This window comes from Phyllobates terribilis, unplaced genomic scaffold (genome assembly GCF_046119375.1).
Source record: "Phyllobates terribilis strain yellow unplaced genomic scaffold, ASM4611937v1 Scaffold_8__6_contigs__length_399053987, whole genome shotgun sequence".
In the NCBI taxonomy this organism is placed as follows: domain Eukaryota; kingdom Metazoa; phylum Chordata; class Amphibia; order Anura; family Dendrobatidae; genus Phyllobates; species Phyllobates terribilis.
The window spans coordinates 293,249,359-293,274,284 of record NW_027362768.1 but is presented as its reverse complement, the minus strand read 5'-3'; the positions used below and the strand labels follow the sequence as shown (position 1 = coordinate 293,274,284).

Sequence of the window (24,926 nt, the reverse complement as noted above, 5' to 3'; positions counted from 1 at the left end):
TTGACTCTTTTGACTGCAAAAGCATCTCAGCCTATAAAAAAGGGTGCAAATAATAACTCAAGAGGGTATGGGCACACAACGTCTTTCAGACAGATTCAGCCTAAAGAAGCACTATAAAAAAATGCACAGCAATGTTAAAACTTCTGTTAATTCTTTTAACCACTGCAAGTTTGAAAACCGGGATGTGGACGCACATTCAATATTTGGCTTCTGCTTGGAAGCTGCTAGCTATTAAAATGACAGAAAAAAAAAAAAGCCGACAGTAAAACTGGTGCAAAAATGCCAATGAAGACGCTTTGGGAAAAACACCGCTGTAATTTTCCTGCACAGTCTTAGCCTTTGATAACTTAGCAGGTACACCGGCGAATAAGAGATGTCATGTGCACCTTCCCCAAGTCATACAGCCATCAGTAACGTAAATGCCCACACCTACCATTCCCAACTTGCGGAGCGATTGCTTCTGCTTCAGGCCATGGGGAATTCTTGAAGAAACGTTCAGTTAACTTTGTCCAGCTGCAATGAGAAGAAAGCAGTAAGTCAGTGAGAAATAACGATGGTAGAGTCAGTCATGAGAGTAGCAGCTGCAAAAAACTGATCACACTGTCATATGAACCTCCATGCTGCAGAACCTCTTTACCTGTTCTCATAGATACTGTATCTTGTATCTCGTACACCTTCTGGTCGATGACATCGCTGGACACTCGGCTGGCCTGCAGCTCGTACACCTTCTGATCTATCAGGTCAGACACTGTCTTGTGGAAGTACTGAATAAAGTTCTTTATCACTTCAGGGATGACCTGATAGGTTTGCTGCTCATACTGGCGTTCATATGCCAGGTCCTGCTTGGGGTCACCTGTGATAAAAAGTGAAAATGCTTATCAATACTAAATAATATAGAATAACTCACACATACTAGTTCGACGTTTTGGTGGGATAAGTGAACGAGGCTCCAAGAAATATTGAGCGATTGGTGATGTAATATACACAATTTGCTGCTGATGTTTTTACAGGAGCATGGTTAGGCTCAAGGACATAATGGAAATCACCAATACAATTCTGCCTCATCTCATCGGCTGACGTGTAATATACAAGAGACATACGAAGCATGTTATGTTTCTAAAGGGAACCAGTCATGTCAGATATTTTTTTTTAAGTAAATTTATTGCTTTTTCATTTAGTTTTACAAATCAAAAAGAGAAATAATATAACATGTTACAAAAGACATCATGTTTACATTCATGAGCGCACTTCATATATCACACTTAAAAAATCCTATATAACTGTTAGACTTTTAAAGGGAATCGGTCATGTGAAAAATGCTATTAACCTGCAGATTAATAGCGTTCTGAACCTGCCTGGTACCAAGAGGAAAGGAACTTTATTTCTTCGGCAGCATTCGGGTTTCAGGCACGGGGGCAGCGCCGGTTCAGTCACCGCTCTGTGAATGTAGAGCGATGGCTCTAACTTTGCCCCCGGCCCTGACAGCTGGACCTAATGCTGAGCTGCTGTCAGTCAGTGTCGGGGTGCAGTTACAGCCGCTGATCTCTATACACAGAACGGTGACTGAACCCGTGCCGGCGCTGCCCCCGTGCCTGAAACCAGTACACTATTGGGAGGTATAATGTTAATTTCCTCCTGACAGCGTGGGTCTAGGTGCCAGCACCAGGCAGGTTCAGAACGCTATTAACCTGCAGATTAACCCCATATCTGCAGGTTAATAGCGTTTTTTTTCACGTGACAGGTTCCCTTTAAGTCCTCAAGACAGTAACAGCATTTGGAATCTTTGTGACACCTTCAGCCTTCCCAATGTACTGTCTAATTCTTCGATACCTTCCTTTCAGTGGGTATAAAAGCTTGTACTAAATGTTTTATCTCTACAGCACTATAATACGTTAAAATAAACTTTCTTCAATTATCAAGGAAAAGCTTAGTTTTTCTTTTATCGCGTTCTGTTTCTATCCGCTCTATGTTCAGCCAACGTCTTAGTTTGTCTCAAATCAAGTGTTATGAAGGTACTGATTGCGATAACCAATCTTTTAAAATGGCCTTTTCTAGAGATCAGAAAAATGGAGTGTATGAAAATAGGAAAGCAACCAGAGCTTGTGCTCCCATGCACTCCTCCTTCTTTATGAAATATTGCTAACATAGGGCTTACCTACAATATTATATTCCAAATATGTTCTACACTTGATTGGATTATGCTCAAGAACGTTTGGACTATACTACACTGCCATAGTCTGTTTTGCAAGTCTTACATTTAGGGCAATATGAGATTCTATCAGTCTGAAGTGTACCTGATCACACTATTAACATGCAAATACAGGGATAATCTGCAGATTAATAATGTTATGAAGGTGCCCAGTCGTCGTACTGAAAATGCAACACCTGGGAGAAAGTGAACTTTACTTCTCCCTGTAGCCGCTGCTTTCAGTCATACCGGCGTCTCCGGAGAAATTAGTCACCGTTCACAGCACTGAGAGCAGCGGCTGTAAGCACGGACCGGCACTGACTGACTGTCGGCTCAGAAGTGCATCAGTGTAGAGCTGCCACTCTCTGCGCTGTGAGCAGTGACTGTAATTGCTCAGGACATGGTGCTATGACTGAAAGCGGCGGCTCCAGGGAGAAATAAAGTTAAAACCAATTGGGAGAAAATTAAGTACAACGTCCAGGCACTTTCATAATTATCCCTATATCTGCAGGTTAATAGTGTTATCTGACCTGATAGATTCCCTTTAATGAGGCTGGTGGAATATGTAATGCAAAATCAACAGGGTAAAATCACAGCTAGTGTGCTGGTTTGTTCATTGTATCAGAGGAGAAAGAGGTCAACTAAATAAGAGCACAAGGTGACGGTTACAGGACCACGTGGGCATGTTTGTGTGTGGTCAGAAGAAATAGCAAGAAGAATTTCCTCCCCTTCTTCCAAGAACCTTATCTTTCTCATTTTTCTGTTGGCATAGCAGTATGAGGGCTTGCTTTTTGTAGGGTGAAAATTCCAACAGGGGTAAAATGGTAAGAACAAAAATGCAAATCCGCCATTGTATTCTGGGGCTTGTTTTTACAGCGTTCATTGTATGGTTAAAAAAAAAAAAATTGACCTAGCAATAGCAATAATCCTACCTGTGTGCGTGTCATAGTCCGCCTGGCAGCTGTAGGGATCATATGGGGTCTGCAGAAAAACAGATCAGAGGGAAATGAGCACAAGCAATAATAACCCATCCACACTGGGATAACGACAGCCGTAAAGAGAGCAATCACACGGGACTCGCCCCCACACCACTACTGTGATTGATTCATCATCTATTCCACAGCCACTCACATCGTAATCCTCGTACGACATGATGAAGTCTGCAGAGTGGCCACCGGCAGCTGCAGCGCACACAGGGGGAAAGGAGAGACCAACTTCCGGCGACTTCCTATGACCGCACTGCCGGTGTCGCGGGCACACAATCAGGGCCGCTTTTACATTTCTGCTTCAGCACGATTCTTTGCGACCTTGTGGCTGATTGGCTTTTCTTGGTCACGTGTGTTGCAGGCCGCTCTCGCGTGTAGCTGGCTCTACCACATGGAGATGGTTGTTATCTAGTAGCAGACGTTCTGTGGCAGCTCCTGGATCACAGCTCTGATTACTGCAGAGCTCCTCAGGCTTAACATTAGGATCTGTTGTACTGCTGATAAGTGATCCTAGGTCTGGTCATTTCTACACACTATTCAACTATCAGGCGTAAGGGGGTGATATACTTTTTTAGGTTGTGTTCATACTGAAGTTTTTTAGCGGGTTTTCAGAGCTGTTTCACTCTTAGGCTATGTGCCCAGGATGCAGAAATGAAGCAGAAATTTCCTCAGATCCGCAAAGGTCAATTTCTCTTGCGGGTACGCTGAGTTTTTTGTCCCTTCTTACTGGGTCATATTTTAAATAAAGCTGCATTGTTTTTGATACTTCCTGGTTGAGATTCTTATGTGTGGATTACATATGTGATTGATGCATTTCTGCCGCGGACACGCACTAAAGACGCATGTGTGATTTTACCTGATTTTCTGCATGTAATGCAACTTTATAGGAAATATTTACACACAAAACTCAGCGTACCTACAAGAGAAAATGTCCGGCTGCTTATTTCTAACACGCACCACAGGTGAGGTTACATTGAGTAAAATAAAAGCACAGGGGGCAGGAGATTTCTATAAATCCCATCCACTTTGCTGGATTTGTAAGATGCTTCGTTTTTGATGCAGCAAAATATGCAGCATCAAAAATGCACCAAAAGCTGATCTCTGGAACGTAGTCTTATACTGACCCATCTCTTTTTTAACTCCAGAAACTGAAAACACATCTGACTGTCTTTAAACTTTAGTATGTGGTGTTATTAAAGGTATAACTCACAACTGTCCCGGATTCAGCGGGACTGTCCCGATTTGAGGGCTCAATCCCGCATCCCATTCCATCACATCTCAGCTGTTCTCCAGACTTTTATACTCACCTCTCCGATGACGTTTTCATCGCTCCTGTAGCTTTTCCTGGGGCGGGGCTTCTCGTGCATAAATTACATTTTTCTCCGGGGCGGGGTTGCTCGCTGCATAAATTAAATTATTCTCCGGGGGCGGGGCTGCTCGCTGCATAAATTAAATGATATATTTACTTCTTCTGCCTCCTGTGATCTGGTGGGAATCAAACTCACATCTCTGTGTTCATCTTAGTGTTCATCGGCTGGTGCTCTACCAACAAGGAATACCCCACAATGTTATAGATAGGAGAACTTGGTTATCTTGACCTCTATTACAGGCAATGCACCCGGAAGCAGAGTATAAATATTCTTAGAAATACATTGTATATATAACAATATATTTTTATGTTGCCTGTATCCTGAGGTGAAGAAAACTTTTTTTTGTTCCTATATAAGTATTAAAATTAATTAGCAAATACAAAAAAAAAATTCTGCGACTCATCCCAGGTCTTGTGCTCACAACCTTTACATTACAGATAAGGGGCTTTAAGCTGCTGAACCACAAGTTCTAATGATGTCACTGATCTGTATTGCAGGCTCGGCCTTCAGGCAGATGATACTGATTGAAATACACTGCTGTGTACAATGGACGGTATGTATTTTTATTCTACAGGGAGAATAAGAGATTTTTTTCATCCTATAAGATTGTTAAAAAATAATGAAAAACACATGATAATGAAAGACATATTGTCATTTTAATGCATATTTTTTAAAATAATGAGCATCACAAATCAGCACATAACACGGACATATTTGGTGTCCCTGTAATCGTAACGACCCTCACAACACAGTGATCAGATTATTTACGGGATCAGTAAATGACGTAAAAAATTGGCATGATTGATTTTTTTTTCTCTATTAAACCCATAAAAAATATAATAAAACTGTAATGCTGAGGCCGTGTTCATAAGTAGCGTAAATGCTGCGTTCTTTCTGCTGCTTTTTGTCTGTAGGTGTTCGCACCACACAACGCAGTAACAATCTTCTCTGATTATTGTGTGTTTGCTGCTTTTCTTCTATGCGTTTTCCCTCTTATTTGATGCGATTACGGTACAGATATGAAGCAGAGTTTTTAACGCTTTTTAATAGTACAGAAAAGTTTTGATTCTACACTTAAAAATACAGCGGCATTTTTTTCTTCGTGCTTTTTTTTTTTTTCAGAAGGAGATTATAGAGAAAAAATGCACCAAAACCGCAGAGTTCAGCAGCGTCTTCAGACCACAGAGCGGAGATTTCATGGAATCATGTCCACTTTGCTTTAAAATTTAGACCGTGTTCACTTGTAGAGTAAATGCTGCTTTTTTTGCATACAAATTTTGGTGTGTTTAACTGTCCAAGCAAAGTGGATGTGATTTCATGAGAACAGCACCCGCTCTTACAATTCAAACAGTATTTTACATTATTTAGAAGTTAGTATTTCTCTATATTCCTGTCTCTCCACCTGTTTTACAGGCGTTCTTCCTTCCCCTTTTCTTTCCTTGCCTTTCCCGTTCCTTTTCTTCCCCCCTATTAAATATTTTATATATAAGGTATCGTGACGCGCCCCTGGGCCTGTGTCGCGCTGCGTTGCGCACGCGGGAGCTTACCCGGAGCCGGATCTGTTTAGGGTTGTAGTCTCGTGGCGGTGACCCGGTCCGTGCCCAGGGAGTCAAACTGGACGGCAGTCTGTTAGCGGTAGAAAACGGTTGATGACTACGCCACCCGTTGAATGCAGCCAGGGGGCTGCTGCTGCAGGGCAGACCGCTGAGGCCGGTGGAAGGATGGTGCAGCGTGATAGTATAACCCCCAACGGGAGGGGTATGGCCTCAGGGCAGCCGACGTGGATGATGGGGGTAGCAGGAACCACTCAGAGACGGTATGGTAGCGTTCAGGGTCTTTACTGATAACAACGATAGACCCTCCCGGAGTACTTGCTAGCGAACGGGGCCTGGTCAGTCCTTGAGCAGATGGGATCTCCCCTGGCCAGGCGTAGTTGTAGGCCTCCCAAGCTGACTGTACTCTTCTGGCTACCTTGCTAGAAGCTGATGTAAGTAGCCCACGTCCCTGAGTGTACCGTGTGGTGCTCACCCGTATGGCCGGTGACTCGGGGCCTTCGGGCTTCTGGGCCAGGGGACCTGAAATCCCCTGCCTGACGGATTCTGCTGCTGGGTAGAAGTTAGTCCCCACAGCCTCGGACTCCGGGTCCGGTAAAGAATCTTCTTAGTCAGGGCGAGCTCTTTAGCTGCCAGCCCCTGACTCCTTGTGACTCTGCTGCTTCCTATGCTGCTCTTGTCTCTGCTCTTCCTGGACTCAATCACTCTGCCTCAGCCCCGGGTTTATACAGGGGAAGTTCTTCCCCTCCCAAGGCTGGGCAGGAGGTGTGGCATGCACAGGATCCCTGACCAAAGGACCTCCCACCTGCTCTCAGACGTAATATCTCTATCACTGTGACAACCAGACCCCTGGGGTGTCACACTCCCCCCTAGTGAAATTTAGTACTCCGGGACTAAACATTTTTTAGAAAAATATAACAAGGTATATCAAAGAACAATAAAATACAATAAGGAAACACAATAAGATGGTCACGGATGTCCGCAACCGGGTGCAGTCTTTGAAGAAAAGCAAAGGTGTCCATTTCACCAACACAGGGAGACGTAACCAGGTAGGGGTCTGTCCTACCCCGAGTCCTTAACAGTCTCTAGTCCATCCTGGGTTACGCTCCAACTATATACAAAGGATTCCCGGTAAATCCACCGAAGACTCCTAAAAACAACTAGAAACACAAAATTACACACAAGCAACAATAAACAGGTAAACATTGTAAAACAACTTAAACATTTAGATCCTCCAACGTGCGGGTAACTGGCCTCTAGTGGCCCTAGTGGACCTACGGAGCTGACTGTCTGGCCCTGAACTACAGGGTGTAGGAGCTGTCAAGGGTAAACTGGGCAGCTGTCTACCGGCTCTTTGTCTCACTAGGGGTACGGCAGGCTCACTATAAGCAGAGGGTGGATTCTCCCGTTCCGCTTGGGTGGAGTCTTCTGCCTCCTGGACCGGCTGCTCTTCCAGCTCTACCCGTTGCTCCGTAGGTTCTTGGGATGATGGTTGGAGGAAGGTGAGTACGGGTACCACAACTGCACCATTGACTTGAGTCCAAGACCGAGGGAAGTCCCCGAGCACGGTACTAACCATATCTTCCCTTTCTTCCACGGGTCGATGGTCTTCCTGTTCCTCCTCAGGGTTCCTCAGTTGTTCGGGGCACTTCTTCAGGTGGTCCCGGGATACAATGGCTGTGGTTTCCCCTCCGTCTTTACTGATGGTACAGACCTTCGGGTTCTCGTGGCTTGAGGGCAGTACGGTGTACGGGTCCTTCTCCCACTGGTCGTCCAACTTGTGGAGCCGTCTCTTCCTCTTCAAGACCTGCTCTCCGGGTACCAGGGGAACAGCGGGAGCATACTGGTTGTAAGTCTTCTCTTGTCTTTCCCTAGCCTGACAAAGACTTCGCTCCACGCTCTCCTGTACTTTCCGGTACTGCTGCTGCCTCTCTGTGTCCCAGTCTGTTTCTGGTGAAGTGTCCTCGGGCGTCAGGACTCCCATTTCCAGGTCAACAGGTAACTTACCAGGTCTTGCCCTCATTAGGTAAGCCGGGGTACAGTTGGTGGAACCTACCGGGATGTGGTTGTATAGGTCCACCAGATCGGGCAACTTCTCAGGCCACAGACTGCGTTCTTCCAGGGGCAACGTTTTTAGAAGATCCATTACCACCTGGTTCATTTTTTCACAAAGTCCATTAGTTTGCGGATGGTAGGGTGTCGTCCTTATCTTCCGGCAGCCATACAGATTACAGAATTCCTGGAAGACCTCCGCTTCAAAGGCAGGTCCCTGGTCCGTCAGCACTTGGTCCGGGTACCCGTGTGGGCGGCAAAAGTGCTGCTGGAAGGCTCTAGCTGCTGTTCGAGCCGTTAAGTCCTTGACGGGGACGACAACCAGAAACCGGGAGTAATGATCCACGATGGTTAACGCGTAGACGTAGCCACTTCTGCTGGGGGTCAGTTTTACATGATCCAAGGCCACCAGTTCCAACGGTTGCCGGGTGACGATGGACTGCAGGGGAGTCTTCTGGCTGGCCCGGTCCTTCCTTCTCAGATTGCACGGGCCACAGTCTCTGCACCACTTCTCGATGGTTCCCCTCATGCCTACCCAGTGGAACCGCTCGCGCAGCAGGAACTCCAGCTTTTTCCACCCGAAGTGTCCAGCTCCGTCGTGGTATGCCTCCATCACCATGGCTGCGTCTCTTCGTGGCACCACTACTTGCCAGAGTAGTTCATGCGTCCTGGAGTTAACCATTCTGCGGCACAACTTCCCCTTGTAAAGGAACAGTCGACTCTTCTCTGCCCATAGTTGTTTGGCTTCCTCTGGAGCGTCTGATTCCAGGCTAGCCTCCGGGCGAGTCAGCATCTCCTTCACCAGTCGGACGGCAGGGTCGCTGTCTTGCGTTTCCGCCCAGTTGTAGTGAGGTAAGGGGTTCAACGTAGCAGCCTGCTTACTCCTTACCCGGTGGGAATACTGGATAGTCCCATGACGGTGGAACGCAGGGAGTTCAACTTCTTCCAGTCCCTCCGGATCTTCTCCTCCGTCCGGCAGGTTGGGCATCCTGGACAGGGCGTCCGCGTTGGTATTGGAGCGCCCTGCCCGGTATTTAATTGTAAACTCGTAGTTGGACAGACGGGCCATCCACCTCTGCTCCAGGGCACCGAGTCTTGCCGTGTCCAGGTGTATCAACGGGTTGTTATCCGTGTATACGGTGAACCGGGAAGAAGCGAGGTAATGCCTAAAGCGCTCGGTGACTGCCCATACCACGGCCAGGAACTCTAGCTTAAATGAGCTGTAATTCTCGGGGTTCCTTTCGGTGGGTCGCAGTTTTCGGCTGGCATAGGAGATCACTCGTTCTCTCCCCTGCTGAATCTGGGATAGTACGGCTCCTAGCCCGATGTTACTGGCGTCGGTGTAGAGGATGAAGGGCTGGCTATAGTCTGGGTACGCCAAGATTTCATCCCCCGTGAGGGCCATCTTCAGCTGGCGGAAGGACTCTTCTTCTAGCTCTTCCCATTTGAAGGGCGGCTTCTGGTTCTTGGCCTTCCGGGACTGGCCTATCAGGAGGTCCTGCATAGGCGCTGCCTTTTTGGTGAAACCGGGAATAAACCTTCGGTAGTAGCCTACCAACCCTAGGAACTGCCGCACTTCTTTTACGCTGGAGGGGCTTGGCCATCCCTTAATTGCGGTGATCTTATCGGGGTCGGGAGCCACTCCGTCAGCGCTCACCACGTGTCCCAGGTATTGCACCTTTGGTTTCAGGAGGTGACACTTGGAGGGTTTCACCTTTAGGCCATAACTCGCCAGAGCTTCGAACACCTCCGCCAGGTGTTTCAGGTGGTCCTCGTAAGTTTTGGAGTATACGATGACATCGTCCAGGTACAACAGGACCGTCTCGAAGTTTCTGTGGCCCAGACAGCACTCCATTAATCGTTGGAAGGTTCCTGGGGCGTTGCAGAGTCCGAACGGCATGCAGGTGAACTCACTAAGTCCCATCGGGGTGGTGAATGCAGTCTTCTCCCGGTCTGCCTCTGCTACAGGAACCTGCCAGTACCCGCTAGTGAGATCCAAGGTAGAGAAGAAGTTAGCAGATCTTAAAGCAGCCAATGACTCCTCTATCCTTGGTAAGGGGTACGCATCCTTGTGTGTGATACGGTTGATTTTCCGGTAATCTACACACATCCTCATGGTGTTGTCTTTCTTTTTGACTAAAACTAGTGGGGCTGCCCAGGGGCTACAGCTATCCCGGATTACCCCAGCCTCCTTCATGTCTCTAAGCATCCCCTTGGCGTGTTGGTAATGTGCAGGGGGTACGGGTCGATACCTCTCTTTTATGGGAGGATGATCTCCCGTGGGGATGCGGTGTTCTACCCCCTTGACTCGCCCGAAGTCTAACGGGTGTTTACTAAACACTCTCTCATACTCTTGAACCACCCGATAGACTCCTTGTTTCTGGTGTGAGGGAGTGGAGTCAGTACCCAGATGTAGTTGCTGACACCAGTCCTCCATGTCTTTCTTAGAGCCGTTACCTTCCTCCGGGTGAGATGGAGGCAAGGGTTCCACAAATTGTATAGAATTTTGATTAGTGGTATATAATTTGGCTAGCGTGGCATACCGGGGCAGGTACACTTCCCTCTCCCCGATATTTATTATGCGAACGGGCACCCTCCCATGGCGTACATTGACCACCCCCCGTGCTGTCAAAATGGTGGGCCTACTATCTGAGTAAACTGGTTCTACCATTGCCTGGTAATCTCTACCTCTCAGACCAATAGCTGCCCGGCACCAAATCATCATTTCACTTTTTGGGGGCATGGCAATAGGAAAAGGGTCACACATTCTTACGCTACCAATCTCACCGCCGGAGAGTTCCACTTGTTGCCGTTGCATCAGTGCCCGGATCTCTTTCTGGAGCACCCGCTGCTCGCCGGAGCTGGCATTCTTGGCAACCTGCTGTAAAAGGAAAATCACCTCTGCAAGACAATTTTCAATTACATTAGTTCCTAGAGTTATCTTTGGGTGACTCTCATGTTTGTCAATGTCTACAATGATCAGTCCCTGTGCGGCCAGTTCGACTCTACCAATTTTGATGGTCACCTCTTTAAATCCGATCTGTGGCACGGGCTGACCATTGCTGGCGATGATACTCAAGTCGTCGTCAGGGTAGCGGGTAATATCCGAGTCATTCCAGTACTGCTTGAAGAGCACGTACGGGATGGTGGTGACCTGTGACCCGGTGTCCAGTAGGGCACTCATGGGAATGCCATCCAGTACCACAGGCAAGACTGGACGTCCTCCCACATATCTGTCGCGCCAGTTCGATGGGCCTGGTGATCTTTTTCCTGGGGGTTGGCCCTCTACCCCAGGTTGTGCCCGTTTAAAGAACAGTACCTTTCCATATGTCCGGGTTGATTGCAGCGGCGGCAGATGGGTCGTCCGTCCTCGCTGTATCGGTCACTGGGTCTTCCTCTGGCCGGTGGGGTCCTCCTTGGTCGACGCCACGGGATGTCCTCCGGTCCGGATGCCAGCTGGATCTTCCCTGGAGTGGAAACCTGTAAAGACTGCACAGTTCGGGTTAGCGCAGCAACGCTCTTAACTAGCTCTTGGACCTGATGGTGTAGGTCTGGAGCCGGGTCATTGTCCAAAGCCTGCGCATCAGCTCCCACAGGCCCTGCCGACAAGGGCGCCGCCTCCTGGTGGTAAGTAATAGCTGGGCGCCTGTGGGTCACAACGCCACCCGGTGCTGGTTCTCGGAGCACCCGGATAGCTCTATCCTTGAACTGTGCAAAGTCCAGATGGGGATCCTGTAAGGCCATTGCCCGCAACTGGGTTCGGTGGGCATTGCAATATAAACCCTCTATAAATTGTTCAGTCAACAGCCTGTCCTCGTTTCCCACCCCATCAGGGTCGGTCTGCTTTATGGCCCTCAGGGCCTCTTGTAGGTTTAGTGCATAGTCCCTTATACTCTCATGCGCTCGCTGCTTGCACCCGTAGAATCTAAGCTTGATCTCGGCTGAGGTGCGGGTATCGAAGGTGTCCCTCAGCCGGGTTAGTATCTCTGCGACAGTCCTCCTCCCAGGTGGCCAAGATTTTACTTCTCTTTTGGCTGCCCCGATTAGTTGGGCCACCAGGATGCTCACTTTTTGCTCTTCTGTGAGGGGGTACACCTGGAAGAGGCTATCCAGCTTTTCTCTAAAGTCATGCAGGGTATGTGACTCCCCTGAGTACTGGGGTAGCCAAGCTGCTCCCGGGATATATGGCATGGTGAAGGGCATAACTGCAGCAGCGGTGGCGCTGGCGGGGGTCGAGGTAGTGAAGCTCTCCTCCGTATCCGACATCTTCCTCCCCCCTAGTGGACCGTGGCCTACCTTGCGATGATCCTCTTCCGTAGGCCGCGGCTCCGCAGTGGATCGTCAGGGTTGAGGACCTTCCGTCGCGCTCCTGTGACGTCGGCGTCTGCTGGGCTCCTTCCAGGACCTTACGCAACGTCCGGACGTGAGGCGGGGCTTCAGTTCTCGCGCGCTTTCGGAGTCCACGCCCCTCTTCTTCCCGCGCGGCGTCCTCAAGATGGCGTCCAATGGCGGGAAAACTCCACGGATGGCGGGAAGAAGGCTGAAGATGGCGCCGGATGGCGGGAAACTTCACCGATGGCGGGAAGAAGGCTGAAGATGGCGCCGGATGGCGGGAATCTTCACCGATGGCGGGAATCTTCACCACTGGTAAGTTTGAACAGTCTTTGCTTTTCAGGCACGCAGTACCCGGTGGTTGCGGGCACGTGATCCTGCCGACTACGCCAAAGTTGACGCGCCCCTGGGCCTGTGTCGCGCTGCGTTGCGCACGCGGGAGCTTACCCGGAGCCGGATCTGTTTAGGGTTGTAGTCTCGTGGCGGTGACCCGGTCCGTGCCCAGGGAGTCAAACTGGACGGCAGTCTGTTAGCGGTAGAAAACGGTTGATGACTACGCCACCCGTTGAATGCAGCCAGGGGGCTGCTGCTGCAGGGCAGACCGCTGAGGCCGGTGGAAGGATGGTGCAGCGTGATAGTATAACCCCCAACGGGAGGGGTATGGCCTCAGGGCAGCCGACGTGGATGATGGGGGTAGCAGGAACCACTCAGAGACGGTATGGTAGCGTTCAGGGTCTTTACTGATAACAACGATAGACCCTCCCGGAGTACTTGCTAGCGAACGGGGCCTGGTCAGTCCTTGAGCAGATGGGATCTCCCCTGGCCAGGCGTAGTTGTAGGCCTCCCAAGCTGACTGTACTCTTCTGGCTACCTTGCTAGAAGCTGATGTAAGTAGCCCACGTCCCTGAGTGTACCGTGTGGTGCTCACCCGTATGGCCGGTGACTCGGGGCCTTCGGGCTTCTGGGCCAGGGGACCTGAAATCCCCTGCCTGACGGATTCTGCTGCTGGGTAGAAGTTAGTCCCCACAGCCTCGGACTCCGGGTCCGGTAAAGAATCTTCTTAGTCAGGGCGAGCTCTTTAGCTGCCAGCCCCTGACTCCTTGTGACTCTGCTGCTTCCTATGCTGCTCTTGTCTCTGCTCTTCCTGGACTCAATCACTCTGCCTCAGCCCCGGGTTTATACAGGGGAAGTTCTTCCCCTCCCAAGGCTGGGCAGGAGGTGTGGCATGCACAGGATCCCTGACCAAAGGACCTCCCACCTGCTCTCAGACGTAATATCTCTATCACTGTGACAACCAGACCCCTGGGGTGTCACATATCGTATATGTGTATCATAACCCCTTTCCTTTGCCTATCCTGTACATACCAATCTTTTTCATTTTCCTTCTATCCCTTTTTTTTTTTTCTCCCTTTTTCCCATTTTCCTTAACCCCTTTACAACCCAAGGTGGTTTGCAGATTAATGACCAGGCCAATTTTTACAATTCTGACCACTGTCACTTTATGAAGTAATTACTCTGGAACGCTTCAACGGATCCCCCTGATTCTGAGAATGTTTTTTCGTGACATATTGTACTTCATGATAGTGGTAAAATTTCTTCGATATCACTTGCGTTTATTTGTGAAAAAATGGAAATTTGGCGAAAATTTCAAAAATTTTGCAATTTTCAAAATTTGAATTTTTATGCCCTTAAATCAGAGAGATATGTCACACAAAATAGTTAATAAATAACATTTTCCACATGTCTACTTTACATCAGCACAATTTTGGAACCAACATTTTTTTTTTGTTGGGGAGCTATAAGGGTTAAAAGTTGACCAGCGATTTCTCATTTTTCCACCAAAATTTACAAAACCATTTTTTTAGGGACCACATTACATTTAAAGTCACTTTCAGGGGTCTTTATGACAGAAAATACCCAAAAGTGACACCATTCTAAAAACTGCACCCCTCAAGGTGCTCAAAACCACATTCTAGAACTTTATTAACCCTTCAGGTGCTTCACAGGAATTTTTGGAATGTGGAAGAAAAAATTAACATTTAACTTTTTTCAAAAAAATGTTTCTGTAGGCCCAATTTTTTTATTTTTGCAGGGGTAACAGGAAAAAATTGACCCCAAAATTTGTTGTTCAATTTCCCTGAGCATGCAGATACCCTATATGTGGGGGAAAACCACTGTTTGGGCGCACGGCAGGGCTCGGAAGGGAAGGAGCACCATTTGACTTTTTGAATGTAAAATTTGCTTGAATAATTAGCGGACGCCATGTTGCGTTTGGGGAGCCCCTGATGTGCCTAAACAGTGGAAACCCCCCACAAATGACAGCATCTTTTAAACATGACCCCTCAGGGAACTTATCTAGATGTGTGGAGAGCACCTTGAACCCCCAGGTGCTTCACAGAAGTTTATAACATGGAGCCGTGAAAATAAAAAAAATTAACTTTTTCCACAATAATGATGTTTTAGCCCCAATTTTTTTATTTTCCGAAGGGTAAGAAGTAAAAATGGACCCCAAAAACTGTTCTGCAATTTCTCCTGAGTACGCCAATACCCCATATGTGGGGAAAATACAGTGTTTGGGCGCACGGCAGAGTTCAGAAGGGAAGAAGCACTGTGTGACTTTTTGAACGCAAAATTGGCTGGAATCGAGAGCGGATGCCATGTTGCGTTTGGAGAGCCCCTGATATGCCTAAATAGTGGAAACCCCCCACAAGTGACCCCATTTTGGAAACTACACCCCTCGAGGATTTTATCAAGGGGTATAGTGAACATTTTGAATTCAGAGGTACGACACAGAATTTGATAACATTAGGTCATCATATTGAATAAGTTGTCATTAGTCTTGAGCGCAAGTGCTCGCTACTTGAGTTTGCATCGGGTACTCCGGTATGCACCATGTATCGCGGGTGCTCGAGTGACATGCTCGAGTCCCTGCTCCGCATGTTTCACGGTTATTAGACTGCCCAAAAAAAACATGCGAGGATCGCTCGTGCATGGCAGGCAATCCCCGCAAGGTTTTTTTGGCCACGAAGCATATGAGGTGGAGACTCAAGCATGTCACTCGAACACCCACGATACTCAGTGCATACCCGCCACCCGATGCAAACTCAAGTAGCGAGCACTTGCGCTCAACACTGGTCGCCATATCGTCATCTTTTTTTTTACTTTTGAAAAAAATCCCAAACCTAACCCTAGCCCAGCCCTAACCCTTGCCCAACCCTAACCCCAACCCTAACCAAACCTTAACCCCAACCCTAACCCTAACCCTATTCCCAACCCTAACCCTAGCACAACCCTAGCTCAACCCTAACCCCAACCCTAACCCTAGTACAACCCTAGCTCAACCTTAACCACAACCCTAACCCTAGCACAACCCTAACCCGAGAGTTTATTTTTTACGCCGTTCCTCTTGCGATATAAGTGATTAGACGACTTTATTTTTCGGGTCGGTGCGATTACAGTGATACCAGAATCATATCGGGTTTTTATTATTGACAGCTGTCACACGCTAAAAGACGCTTTTTTTGCTAAGACTAGTTTTTACATCGCCATATTTTGAGAGCTATAATTTTTCTATATTTTGTCCGACAGTGTCATATGATGGCTTGTTAACGTTTTTATTAGTGCCATTTTCAGGTACGTGACATTTTTTGATCGCTTTCTATTTCGATTTTCGGGAGGCAGGATAAACAAAAACCAACAATTCAGGACTTGTTTTTTAAAAAAAAAAAAAAAATTTTATGCTGTTTCGCGTGTGGTAAAATTGATAAGGTAGCTTTATTCTTCGGGTCAGTACGTTTACAGCGGTACCACATTTATATAGTTTTTCTATGTTTTGGTGCTTTTACACAATAAAAGCTATTTTATAGAAAAAAATATTTTTTTGCTTCTCTTTATTTTGAGAGCTATAACTTTTTTATTTTTTGGCTGATGGAGCTGTATGGCGGCTTGTTTTTTGCGGGACAAGATGATGTTTTCAGCGGTACCATCTTTATTTATATTTGTCTTTTTGATCACGTGTTATTCCATTTTTTGTTTGGTGGTATGATGATAAAGCATGGGTTTTTTTGCTTCGTTTTTTATTTATTCTTATTTTATTTATTTTTTTTACCGTGTTCACTGAAGGGGCTAACTAGTGGGACAGTTTTATAGGTCAGGTCGTTCCGGATGCGGCGATATGTGTACTTTTATTGTTTTTTTTGGTTTTTTTTTTCATAATAATATTTATTGATGGGTACATTATATTTTTATTTTTGGTGGATTATCTTTTTTTTAATATTTTTACAATTTTTTTTTTCACTTTCTAACACTTTTTTTTACTTTTATTCTTTGTCCCACTTTGAGACTTTCACTTTTTTTTTTATTCTGATCGCCTGTATAGCACAGGAATGCAGCACCATCCCTGTGCTATACAGGCTGTCAGCGCTGCAGATGCAGAAGATACTTTGGTCATGCATTGCCCAAAATATCTTCCTGCCGTCTGGTGACCCACATGTTGTCATGACGACATTGGGTTGTCATGGCAACATCCGGGAAGCCGCACAGACATCGCTGGACGCTGGCAGGAGAGGTGAGTATGTAGCGCCCCGAGGGTTCGGCCGCTACAGGGGTATTGCACCTCAGACCAGAGGTGTGATATTCCACTCCCAGGTAAGGATGGAGTATGGACCAGGGCTCAGTTAGCTGCATACAGCACACACACCCCATTTCCGAGGGACAGCTCAACGGTGCTCCCACTAGACAGAAGTGCAGGCACGACCGACTATGTCCCTGTCTGGAGTGGGGAGGGGGGTGGAACACCCAGTGCTGTAGGGGCAGATAGGGGTTGGTTCCTGAGTGTAGGTAGGAGCCCATTGGTTGCTGGTCTCCTGGGCTCATGGTCAGAGGGAGGTATAAAAGGTGGGCACCATCTTAGTTCTGGGTCAGTTCAGCCAGAGGAGAAGACAGGGAGTAGAGGCTCTGTAGGAGCTCTACTCCAGGAGGGCCTAGTGAGAGGCCGAGGAGTAGGTGAAGGGGAGCTGGGATTTTGGCTCATCTCAGCTCCAAGAGAACGGAACAGAAAGGAACAGAAAGGAACAGAGAAAGAGAAGGAGAGACAGAGAAACAGAAGGGCTCAGGAACAAGAAGGTGGAAGGGACCCTAAGAACCCACGAGAATCCAGGGTGCAGGGTCAGGCAGATTAAGGGTACCGGATCCCAAGTTGGTGGAGGAGAAACTACCCTCAGCCAAAGACCGGTCGTCGTGATCATTTGTTGGTGCGACACCTCATCAAACCTGCTAGGAAGGCACCATATAGGACAGCGGAGGACGGGGCCCACGTTTAACCGCACAGGTCCGCGGCAGCTGGACAAAAGTGGGTCACTGGTGAGGCAGGCCAGAGAAAGGATTAAAGGGGGTCCTGTGCCATGCTCCTGAACTGCCTGGGAGTTGACCGAGCCCCTCACCTGGTGGGCGCAGCACGGCTCGGGCGGTCACTGCCGACGGAAGTGACCCGGAACAAACGAACTGTGAGTAAAGACCCTGGACTGTAACTTGTTGTCCGTGTGCTCCTTCGCGCCTCCAGCACTATCAGTACTGAGACTCTCACTACCATCACTCCCACCATCCACTACACTGCCCTGGGGCTGCACTCCTCCCGTGGGGAGTCACACCACCTCAGCTGCACCCACCATCAGCCCCAGCGGTCTGCCTTGCAGCGGCGGTTCCTAATAACCGCAATCCACGGGTGGCGTAGTCGGACATTATCTGAAGCACGTAGCAGACTACCACTGGCCTGACCACCCTGAGCCGCGGGACCGGGCCGCCACTACTACTACTCCCAGCGTCTCCCTATTGCCCGGTTCCGCGTGCCCCACGGCCCAGGGGGCGAGTCAAGTATCCCGATCACCTCTCCTTGCCCCCGCAATGCTGCGATCGACTTCGATCACAGCATTGAGGGGGTTAATGTGCCGGGAGCGGTGCGGGACCACTCCCAGCACATTTCTGGGTGTCAGCTATGACAATCAGGCTGTGTAGGCGCGATCGCAAAGACGTACTAATACGTATCAGGCTCTTAAGTCCAGGGCGCAGATACGTATTAGTACGTCTTGGGCTTTAAAGGGGTTAATAAAATATATTTTTCCTTCCCCCTTCTCATCCTTAACCCTTTCCACCCTATATTTTGAGTATATCTTTCACCCCTTTACATTTGACTTTTTTTTCTTTTATTTTGTTCTTGTTTGCTTCTTTATTACTGTGTATCTAATATATATAATTGTCTTATCCCGTCTGTCTGTCTGTCCTTCTGTCCAGGAAATCCCACGTCGCTGATTGGTCCGGCCGCGGCAAATCAGCGACGCGGGATTTCAGAAAAAAGATGGCGGCCTTTAGCGGCTCATCTGCGGCATGGAGGTCAGCGGCGATGCATCCGGGAGATGACCGGCGCTGATCTCCCAACGGTAAGTGTGAAGGGAGGACCGGGGAGCGGCGCCGCCGGTCGGGATGCTTCTGCTGCGAGCAGCCGCTCATCTCCCAGCTGCTCGCAGCGGAAGTACCCGCACAAGCAGCGCCGCTCCCGGGCCCACACTAATACGACGCTGATTGGTCGCAGCCGACCAATCAGCTATGTTGGCGCCAAGTCTAAACAGCGCTCTGCTGATTGCGCCCGGTGTACCGCATACATATTCTAGAATACCCGAAGCGTTTGAATCAGGCCACCATCTAGTATACAATATGTCTCTCCCCTTTTCCTTTACCCCATTTATGTAAAAAAGTCCTTAATAAAAACTACTTTAACAAAAATAGACGTCCGCTGTGTGCCCAAGGACTCGGTTCAGCTGTGTGGTTTTGGTGCTTTTATTTCTCTAGATGATTCTATGTGGAGCACAAAAAAACACCTGTAAAAAAAAGCAGATAATTTTTTAAGTGCAGAATGAAAGCTTTTCTGTACTATAAAAAACACAATAAAAACGCGGCTTCACATCTGCACCAAAAACGGATTAAATAAGGGGGGAAAAGATTGTTATTAAAATAGCCTAGGCCAAACTATACCCCCTAGGCTACAATATACCCCCAAGGGGATAAACTATCCTAGGCCAAACTATACCTGGGGGTATAAAATAGCCTAGGCCAAACTATACCCCCCAGGCTACAATATACCCCCCAGGGGATAAACTGTCCTAGGCCAAACTATACCTGGGGGTATAAAATAGCCTAGGCTAAACTATACCCCCCAGACTACAATATACCTCCCAGGGGATAAACTGTCCTAGGCCAAACTATACCTGGGGGTATAAAATAGCCTAGGCCAAACTATACCCCCCAGGCTACAATATACCTCCCAGGGGATAAACTGTCCTAGGCCAAACTATACCTGGGGGTATAAAATAGCCTAGGCCAAACTATACCCCCCAGGCTACAATATACCCCCCAGGGGATAAACTGTCCTAGGCCAAACTATACCTGGGGGTATAAAATAGCCTAGGCCAAACTATAATCCCTCCAGAATATACCCCTCTATTTTATGAGCCCTTGTAAATGAGATTTTAGGTGCCATTTTTTAATCACTTAATACTGACTTCCATGTAGGTATTTGTGTTGTTAATCACATGATGAAGATTGATCTTACAATACAATGTGACTGAGAAGTCTATCATCTGAGATGTGTCCTGTTGGTTGTAGTGACTCAGATGTTAGAGTTCCACCTCTATGTGTTTAGAACTTTAGGATTTAAGTCAGTTACCTTCTCACATAACTTACCTGACAAACCTGAACCCCCATTAAGATGTTGAAAAATTAAGTAATTCTTGTGTATATAACTCACCGCTGCTGATATACAGGGGGTGTAATCCGGCCTGAGGGAATATGAAGTGGCCTAGGCCTCTTACAGAAGTTGTCCACTACTTTTACATTGATGCCCTATCCGTAGGATAGGGTATCAATGTATGATCGGCCGGGGTCCAGCATGCGGCACCCCCGCCGATCAGCTGTTATCGAAGGCTCTGGCCGGAAGCGCTCACCTGCGGGGCTCCGCTGTCAAGTGGTAGTGGCCGCCGCGTTGTACTGCACAACAGCCTCCTATTCAATTGAATGGGATAGGATAGGGCATCAATGTAAAAGTAGTGGACAACTCCTTTAAACCCCGGGTATAGTCTGGACTCGGGGTTACATAGTTACATAGTTTATAAGGCCGAAAAAAGACAAGCGTCCATCCAGTTCAGCCTATTTCTTGTGCACTGCAGCTATTCCGCAGCGTTGATCCAGGGGAAGGCAAAAAAAACAAACATGCGGTATAGGCCAATTTACATCATTGAGGAAAAATTCACTTCCCGACACCAATCTGGCAGTCAGATTAAATCCCTGGATTAATTAACTAAGCATAAAATGTAATTTTATTGTTCTCAAGAAAGGCGTCCAGGCCTCTCTTGAACTCATTAAGTGAGTTGGACATCACCACTTCCTCTCCCAGAGAGTTCCAGAGTCTCACGGCTCTGACCGTAAAGAATCCCCTTCTATGCTGGTGCAGGAACCTCCTTTCCTCCAGACGCATAGTGTGCCCCCTCGTCTTTGTCACCATCCTTGGTATAAACAGGTCATGGGAGAGATCTCTGTACTGCCCCCTGATGTATTTATACATGTTTATGAGGTCTCCCCTAAGCCTTCTCTTTTCCAACGTAAATAGGCCTAATTTTGACAACCTCTCTGGGTATTCTAGTCCCTCCATTCCCTTTATTACCTTATTTGCCTTCGCAGCTGCTGCCTGACACTGGGCACTCCAATTTAATTTGCTATTAACCAAGACGCCCAGGTCCTTCTCCATGTCAGATTTCCCCAACGGTTTCCCATTTAATATGTATGGGTGACTGCTGTTTTTCTTTCCCATGTGCATGACCTTACATTTATCGGCATTGAACCCCATTTGCCATTTTTTGGCCCAACTCCCCAATTTATCTAAATCCTCCTGTAGCTGTGCCCTATCCTCATCTGTATTAACTACTTTACAAAGTTTAGTATCATCTGCAAATATTGCTATTTTACTATGCAACTGTAGCACCCTGAGGATTCGGCTGCTACAGGAGTATTGCACCTCAACCCAGAGGTGTGATATTCCACTCCCGGGCAAGGATGGAGTGTGGAACTGAGCTCGGTAGGCTGCATGCACTACACACATCCCATTTCCGGGGAACAGGCCGACGGTACTCCCACTTAGAAATGTGCAGGTACGACCGAGTCTGTTCCTGGCTGGAGTGGGAGGGGGGTGGTACATCCCATGTAGTGTAGGGGCAGATAGGGGGAGCAGCCTGGGTAAAGATAGGAGCTCATTGGGTGCTGGTCACCTGAGCTCACACATAGAGGGTGTATATAAGGTGGGCACCAACTAAGATCAGGGTCAGATGCAGAGGATCAGATGCAGAGAGTCGGTCAGCTGCAGAGAACAAGTCAGGAGCAGAGGAGAGAAGAAAGACAAAGACCCAGAGTGAGAGAGGAGAAAAGAGAGAGACCCAGAGCACAGAAGAGAAGGACTCTGAGATCCCAACTAAAAGCACCGGGTGAAGAGTCGGCATCAGGGTACCGGAACCCAAGCTGGTGGGGGTAAAAACATTCCCCAGCCAGAGACCGGAGACCGTGGGCAGCGTCTGCCACGGTCACCCATCACATCCACCCCGAAGGCACACCACATGAAGGGTCAGGGAACCCAGGGCCAAGGGTGTCCCAACAGAAGGCCCGAGGGAGCTGGACCTAGGTGGATTACTGGTGGGGACGGCCAGAGAACGGGACAGAAAGAGAGCTCAGGGCCACGCTCCGGACTTGTTTGGGGGTTGGCTGGATCCAGGACCTGGTGGACGCAGCACGGCTCGGGTGGTCACTAGCAGCTGGAGTGACCAGTACAACATCTGCAGTAAGTAAACACCCTTAACTGCACAACCCGACTCTGTCTTCACTGCCGTCTGCACTACACCACCACAACCCCCATCCTCTGCGCCTGTCCCCTCTGAGGCTATACCCCTCCCGTTGGGGGTTATCCCACCAAGCTGCGCACCCACCATCAGCCTCAGCGGACCCTGCTGCAGCGGCGGCCACAGTGACCGCATCACAACGGGTGGCGTAGTCGACACAAAAGAACTCTTAATAACATCTGTAGGACTGCCACATAACACTGAGCTTGACGCCCTGGGCACGGGCCGGGTCACAGCCGCTCGGAGACTACAACCCCCCATCTGATCCGGTGCCGGGTATTCCCCTCAAATAGGAATATGTCCCAGGGGGCGCGTCAACTTTGGCGTAGTCGGCAGGATTACGTGCCCGCAGCACCCGGGTACTGCGTGCCTGAAGAAAAGTGCAAGTTTACCTCAGAAAGAAGTCTCCCGCCGGTTCCGGAGGGTCCACGCCATCGGACTCCATCACCAGTCGTTTCCCGCCGATTGTCCGCCATTTCCAACTTGTTCCCGCCATCTGCAGAGTTTCCCGCCACTGGGCGACGCTTCCCGCCAAAACCGCAGATTTCCCGCCTTGGAAGAGCAGCGGACGCCATTATGGGCGTGCCAAAGGAGGGCAAGAGGCCACCTCCCATCGTGGGCCAGGACAGAAAATGGCGCCAAAAGTGGAAACCGCCCCCACCAACAGAGACTGTGATGCTGGAGGTGTCTGTCAGCGTGAAAGAACTACCCCTGGAGCTGACAGTCACCGAGTTGCCCCGGGACCGCCCTCGAAGTGGGAGGAGACGAAAGAAAAGAGCGAAGATGGGTGCCGCCTGGAGCAGTCTGGAGCGAGCGCACCCGGAGACAAGAAGTCTGGAGAGGAGTAGCAGAGAAGCTCACCCGGAGATGTCCAGAGAGCAGAGCAGCACCGGCCCGCTGGCCAGGAGCCTGCTGGAAGAAGAGCAGAGCAGCACCGACCCGTTGGTCAGGAGCCTGCTGGACACCACGACCCCACTAGGCCTAGTGGAGGTCCTTGCACAGCTCCCCCGAGACCGGGAGTGTGCGCAGACTGCCCTGGAGGGCCTCGCACGGAGGATGGCCCGGGTACAGCGCGAGATATTGGCGGAATGGAGCCGGGAGATGGCCCAGCAAGCTGAAACCAAGACGCAAGCTGAAACCAAGACCCGGAGCACGCCAGCCGAGATGAGGAAGGAGACCGCCTCTGAGGATGGCGCGGGAGGACCCAAGGCCGGAGACGGCGCCGAGGAGGGAGCCGAACGCAGGGAGGCAGGTAAAGGGGACGCCTATACCCCAAGCCGTGACACCGCTTACCTGCCCCAGCTCCCCGTCGCAGAGCCCGAAAGTCCCCCTGCTGTGCCCGAAAACGCCATGTCACCGACGCAGACTAGGCCCCAACCGGAAGCCGCCGCCGCGACCCCTGTGACGTCACACGCCTCGACCCCGAGCGTGACCAAGCAGGAAGTACCACCAGCCTGGTCGCAGGGCCTAGAATTCCCGGGCGCCGCAACACCAACAGCGCCCCCTACCTCTGCGGAGCCTCCGGCCTGGTCGCAAGGCCAGGTAGCCCAGGGCGCCGCCGTATTAACGGTGCCCTTCACCTTCCAGGTGCCCCAGGCCTGGCCGCAAGGCCTGGGCAACCCGGGCGCCACCACCACCGCGCCCATAAAACCAAGAGTGCCGCATCTGGGAGAAGATCTGTTCGCCCAACATACGTGCCCGGACGGGCCTGAAACTGAAATTGTCCACAAAGAAAGAGCAGGAGGAAGACGCCGTTGAGTGCGGCAGAGAAGTGATGTAAATAGTTACCCGACCGGGTACCAAAGAAACTGTTGATACTTATATATAGTCCCCGTTGGGACCAGCTGAGTGAACTGTTTACCCGTTAACCCCTTAATCCCACAGGCTGAGGACTGTGAGCAGCCATTCCCTTCCCTCTACCTGGCCGAGGACTGAGAGCGGCCAACTTCCCCTGTATATAGTTGCGCGTCCTAAAGCGCCCCCTACCGGTTTTATAGTAAAACCAGTTTTTCTAAGAGACTGTCGCACTTTTCCCGGACACACGTTGCACAGTGTCCGGAGGAGGAACCTGAAACAAGAGACGACGAGAATGTTTATATGAAAAGTTTTATATATATAATGTTTTATATGTTTTATTATGTTTATATGAAAAAAAAAATTTTTGTATGTTTTGGTGTTTTTGTCTTTACAGCCCGAGGACGTGCTGTGATTTACCAGGGGGGAATGTAGCACCCTGAGGATTCGGCTGCTACAGGAGTATTGCACCTCAACCCAGAGGTGTGATATTCCACTCCCGGGCAAGGATGGAGTGTGGAACTGAGCTCGGTAGGCTGCATGCACTACACACATCCCATTTCCGGGGAACAGGCCGACGGTACTCCCACTTAGAAATGTGCAGGTACGACCGAGTCTGTTCCTGGCTGGAGTGGGAGGGGGGTGGTACATCCCATGTAGTGTAGGGGCAGATAGGGGGAGCAGCCTGGGTAAAGATAGGAGCTCATTGGGTGCTGGTC

The 24,926-nt window shown here is 49.2% G+C and overlaps 1 protein-coding gene and 1 pseudogene across 4 annotated transcripts in view; one reads left to right on the top strand and one right to left on the bottom strand.

The window, feature by feature from the left end:
• The window catches only part of LOC141157749 (eukaryotic translation initiation factor 3 subunit L-like), a 35,182-nt pseudogene extending 31,842 nt beyond the window's left edge, over positions 1–3,340 (bottom strand).
• LOC141157322 (microtubule-associated serine/threonine-protein kinase 3-like) overlaps positions 1–24,926 on the top strand; it is a 490,040-nt gene that overhangs the window by 94,996 nt on the left and 370,118 nt on the right. For all 4 annotated transcript variants that reach the window (XM_073644404.1, XM_073644408.1, XM_073644401.1 and 1 more), the window contains exon 4: positions 5,042–5,097. The gene's annotated coding sequence lies outside the window, so the exon portion shown is untranslated. The remainder of the gene's footprint in view (positions 1–5,041; positions 5,098–24,926) is intronic.